Genomic DNA, 6000 nt, shown 5'->3' on the forward strand with positions numbered 1-6000 from the left:
ATAGGTTTAAACAGTTACTCCAACTGTTCTAACTTCCCTCGATTGCTTTTCCAATTTTCTTCCTGGCTGTCTTTTCCAAACTTCTTGTATTTAACAGTCGATCGAACTCTTCTAGGGCTCATTTGGACTAGCTTTGCTTTTACTTTTACGCAGAAAAAAAAGAGAAGCAAAAGTTAGGACTTTCATTTGGCTTATTTATTAGTGTTTGGTAACGGTATTTTTGGAGTGCTTCTAGTTTAACATAGTGCAAGCATAGAGACATTTTCTTCACACAATCTCTAGCGTTGTCAAAATTTATGAAAACCTAGATGAATTTACATGATAAAGAGTTGCTATATCTAGCAAAGAATTTGCTTTATCTGTCTCATGAAATGATGTGAAGAAACTACAACATCGTGTAAAAGCAGAACAATATACAGATATAAACTTGTATACTTCCCCCTTAACAAGTCAAACAAAGGAAATTACGTACAATATTTGCACCCAAATGACATCATTGCATCCATGCCTCCTATCTCATACATAATATATACATATATACACACACACAAACACACATACATAGTTGAAATAGTCTTCACGCATCTTGAATCATTTAAACTTGACCTCGAACCCCCTTTCTGGATCTGGTCATCTCTTGATGAAAAGACGACGTTGAAATAATGAGCAAATCTTCGTCTGGAAAACAGACAACGACGAACTATTTCACATCTCTGCTTAGATAACAAGGTAGGGAAAAAAAAGTTGTATTAAATAATGTGACAAATAGTTAAACATGTGATAAATGCAACCAAAATGAGACCTACACTGGCCTGCCAAAGTGTGTGAAACGATTTGCAAAATTGTTAAAAATGAAATGGACAGTATTTTTATTCATCCAGCTGAAATATTTAAAAATTGCGCTGCATAAATACATGATTGAAAATTCAGTTTGCTAAACAATTGGCGAAATTTTGGGCAAAATAGTAAAATACAATTCACATAACCAATCCCAAGTAGTTGGAAAAAGCTTAGTTGAGTTAAGTTGGAATGAACCTTTTCATAGCTGAAGTACTTTTCTGCTTTCTTCATCCCTGGAGCCCCACATTTGCCTCTCTTCCATCGACTGGAGCTCCACAAATATAGCAGTCCAGGACCTATGGCAAATTGGAAACAATATATAAAATACTTTGCATTACTTATAATTGCACAACATAAAAAGGATTCTATGGGCCTGTTACCGCTCGTTTTTCGTGTTTTTTTTTTTTTGTTACGAATGGCGTTTCTGTAGCAAAACAAAACATAAAAGCGTATTTGGTAACTTTTGTTACGATTTAAATAGTACCGTGGTTTTTTTTTTTTAAATGCCAAAACCGAAAACACGAATTCGGTGGTGTTTCCAAATATTTCCACACGATAACAATAACATTGCAACAATGAACAATACCCAAAAAAAAAAAAAAAAAACCTTAATGACCTTTTAAACTAGTCATTTTATTATTCAAACTTGCAACATTTTTTTACCAAACATGTTTTCATATTTTTGCTTCCAAAAATCTTGCTATAAATTTTACGTCACCAAACATGCTTCCAATTACTATTGAACACAATGCACAATAGTAATGAAGCAAATTAAAACACATGAGCTTATAATTCCAAACAAAGACATAAACATGCCATAGAATTAAAGTGAGGGCGAGTCTTGGCACAACGGTAAGTTGCTTCTAAACAATGAAACATGTAATGGCGGGAGCCTCCGCACTGGTTTTCCTTTCTGCCCATAGAATTAAGGTTTTTGAAAGCAGATTAAAGCCAGATAGAGAGGGCAGCTTTAAATACAGAAATATAACAAAGAAAAACACTAGGAAATTATATACTCCAAAAATGCACAAAGAAATACATATATATGTACACTTATCACAAATATATGTGTGTGTTAACTATGCAAAAAGTTCGTAAGAAAAAGAAGATACCTTTGTTGCAAGAACATGTCTTGTACTTGTAATCTTCACCAGCTCTTCAAAATAACCTTTGGTACATGTGCTATCTTCCACCAATCCTCCCCCTTTCCCTTCTCGCATCGCCTTTTAAGTCCAGCGCATTCCACAATCGTCAAAGTTGAGAGATTGGTTAGGCATTGAACGCTGTTTGGAAGTGATGGAACCTTGGGGCATTCCCAAATGTCCAAACACTGAAGTGATGTAAGATTTCCTAACCAATCGGGCAACGATGCTAGCTCTGGATGACGGGTGATGCTTAGAGATTGCAATGCACGGACATGCTGCAAGGCCTCTGGCAAAACCACCAACTTGGGATTTCCCGAAATCTTGAGTTGCTTAAGGGAATGGAGGTGTTTAATACCCTCCGGCAGAAAGAGCAGCTCAGGGCATTCCCAAACAATGAGACACTCAAGGGATTTGAGGTGTTGTAGTCCCTCAGACAAGGAACTCAATTTTCTGCAGTCACGAAGCTCTAAATTGCGTAGAGAGTTGAGGCCTTGCAGTCCTTGTTCTGGCAAAGACTCAAGCTTGTAACAATTTTCGATAGTCAATGACAAAAGAGCACTGAGGTTAGATAGTTCGGTGGGCAACACTCTAAGCTTGGTAAATCTTTCGATTTTCAATGATCGAAGAGCAGTGAGGTTTTGCAGCATCCCATCCGGGAAAGGGAATTCACCATCATTCCACCTAATCTCAAGAGAAGTAAGACAACTAAGCTTTGAGATTAAACCAAGTAAGACATTACTATTTCCAGATACTTGTAAATCCTTGACTGGCATAAGGCATGGCAAGGTCAATTTGGGGCAACTGCTAATTGACAACCGGGAAAGACAAGGGAATACATGTCTTCCTTCCTCTCTAGAAAACCTTTCCAAACATGGCAACCTGTAGATCTCGAGTGTCTCCAACGATGGAAATGTCGTTATTGCTGCTACACCTTGGGTATCATCATCAATGTACTTGACATATTTCATTCCACTTATTTTAAGATGCCTTAGGGAAGGCAATCGACCATACGGTGGAAGATTTGGACAATTTTTGCAGTTATCGAGTTCAGTTCTAACTAAATCTTTAAGTACCGAATTCCTCATCCAAAGTGGGAAAGAGGTACCTCGATACTCTTTTATGATCAACTCTTTGAGTTTTGGGTGAGGTTGAAGAGCTTCAAGTACTTTCTCAACATTTTGTTGCACTTCATATTCACCTTCAAGACCCCAACACAAACCCAAGCTGTAAAGCTTTTGTTTTCCAACCAAATTGGCTTCTCCAGCATCCACCCAATTCCCTACCCTCTCAAGGTGTTCAATACGTAACCTTCCTCCGAGGTTTAAGCCTTGCAATTCACGCAGTTGAAAACCTCTCCTCCTCTCCACAATGAAAAGACTTAACGTCTTGAGGTGGATTAATTGCCCAATTTTTGGAGCAAATTGAGTTAAACGACAATCTTCCATAAAAAGATATCGGAGATTAGTTAGGCACCTCATGCGTTTGGGTAACCTCTGAAACTCCCAACAATGATTAAGTTTTAAGGTCTGCAAATTCAGTAGGGTACACAATGACTCGGGAAGTGACGTAATCCAAGTCGAAGAAAGGTTCAAGTACCATAAATGAATTAAATTGCCAATTGAAGATGGCAACTCAGTTATACGAGTATTGCTTGCATCCAAAACTCGCAAAGTACTAAATTTCATGAAATCACAAGAAAACGAATGGACAAATAATGTTCGCAAGGATTCAACTTTTTTTAATTCTTCAGTGTCACAAACAGATGTGACATGGCGAGTTCTTCTATTTAATATATCATTTGACCTTCCAACTTCCATCGCATGACATTCATCTTCCATAATAGATTGTGCAAGATCATGAACAAGATCATGCATCTTGAAACTTTGAATGTTGCCAAAATCATCATTCATCAGTACTTCTTGAAAAAAAGACCTCGAATACAATTCATTCCATATGCCATTACCAATTTCTTCTAGCTCCATCCTCCCATTAGTTGAAATAAAACCATTAGCCATCCATAGATGAATCATATTATCCTTTTCGATTCTAGAACCCTTCGAAAATATGACACAATAAGCAAAACATTGCCTACATTCTGATGGAAGATCATGGTAACTTAATCTTAATGCCGGAAATATGGAGTTTTCATCTTGCGGTAAATTCCAAATTTCACTTTCTCTAACACAAAGCCACTCATTTTCCCCACTTTTGCGTCGCATTAAGCTTCCAAGAGTCTTTGCTGCTAAAGGCACACCCCCACACTTTTTCACTATCTCCATCCCGATGGCCACAAGATTTGGACACTCTTCTGTTTCAGGTCCGAATGCTTGTTGCTTGAATAATAACCAACAATCATTTTCTGACAAACCCGACAAACGATATATAGGGAGTGTTCCCAAAATTGATGCCACATTTTCAAGTCGAGTAGTGGTAATAATTGAAGCACCTCTTGATCCACATGCTACTACACATTTTAGCTTATCCCATTTTTCTTGATTAACGTTCCACACATCATCTAATACAAGCAAATATCTCTTCCCATTCAACTTTTCTCAAAGCTGTCTTTGGAGGGGATCTAGCTCCAAGTCTTCACAAAATTTCCCAGACACTGATTCTATAATTGATTTTAAGATCCTCTTCACTTCAAAATCTTCCGAGACACAAATCCAAATTCTCAGCTCAAAATGCTCAATTACACACTCATCATTGAACACTAACTGGGCAAGTGTAGTCTTTCCCAGCCCTCCAATACCAATTATAGGAAGGATCGAAACATCCTTGCAATCACTTACCCTAGTCACCAGTTGTTTAACAATACTTGCCTTGTCACTTTCTCTTCCATAGACTTCTGGTCGAGTCAAAATGGAGCTGGTTTGGCGCCATTCAGGAATCCCAACTCGTTTGGTCACAACCACATCATGCAATTGAAAATTTCTCCGCTCTTGAGCAATTGCATCCAATTTTTCCTTAATCTTTCATTTTTTTGCCAATCTTGTAATGAAACAAAATGTTATCCACACGACAGTAACAAGATAAGAAAGAAGACGCACCTTACTAAGAGGTCCGAAAACTTGACCTCTAGACTCCAACCGAGCAGCTTCAGTTGCGCACTCATCCAACACATCGTCTACTTCATACGCTGCATGTTTGAGCTTTTGCAACCAAACTTTTATGGCCTTGTCTTGCAGTTGCTTCATCACAGCATCTTCAAGGACTGCCTTGATTGTAGAGAGCGTGCTCGAAAGATTTTCCATCTCCTTATCAACATCCCAAAGCAATCCAATCTCCCTCTGTATCAAACAGTTCAAATTCTCGAGCACAACATGAAGAAGTGCCTCAGCCATGGGATGATCAGAAATGTGTATCTGTAAATAGTATATGCCTCGAAATGTAAATTAGCTGAAAGTCGAAGACCTAGATGGCCTTTTGGAGGAAAGTCTCCTATGGTAATTGCCCAGAAATCTAGAGTATGAAAAGAAGGAAATAGGATGGAAAAGGTCTCATCACCTGAGACATTAGTTACTAGAGGTGGGACTTGGATGACACAAGTAAGGTTTATAATTTTTATGTATTTGTAACCGGGCACAGATCTACAGTCAGTGGGGGCATCCGACCCCACTAAATTTTTTTGTTATTGCATTTTACACCTCTAAATTTGTATTTTTTTGTATTTATGTCCATAAAATTTTGAAATTGCCCCTATTGAAATTATAAAAAAAAAACCCTTCTATATAAATTTGCACCCCCTCACATGAATTTTTAGATCCGTCCCTGTTTGTAACTACATGTTACTTATATAAAATAAGGTTAGCATTAAATGTACTTATATTTTTTTCTTAGTGGGTTGTAACAACCCGAGAAACTTAACGTAAAACTTAGTATGGTATGACATGGGTTGAAATGTAATGAGTTCTTCAGTACTTGGGTTTGGCAAGGTTTCAAGTATTATTACCGGGAAACTTAAGTATGACATGGGTTGAAATGTAATGAGTTCTTCGGTACGTAGGTTTGGCTA

The 6000-nt window shown here is 37.7% G+C and overlaps 1 pseudogene; it reads right to left on the minus strand.

The window, feature by feature from the left end:
- Positions 1–1987: 1987 nt before the first annotated feature.
- On the minus strand, positions 1988–5329 carry LOC132305246 (putative disease resistance protein RGA1; annotated as a pseudogene).
- Between the last annotated feature and the right edge of the window lie 671 nt (positions 5330–6000).

The sequence above is a fragment of the Cornus florida genome, unplaced genomic scaffold, assembly GCF_030987335.1.
Source record: "Cornus florida cultivar Cherokee Brave unplaced genomic scaffold, ASM3098733v1 CherokeeBrave_3.0.0_Hap2_Chr04, whole genome shotgun sequence".
Classification (NCBI taxonomy): domain Eukaryota; kingdom Viridiplantae; phylum Streptophyta; class Magnoliopsida; order Cornales; family Cornaceae; genus Cornus; species Cornus florida.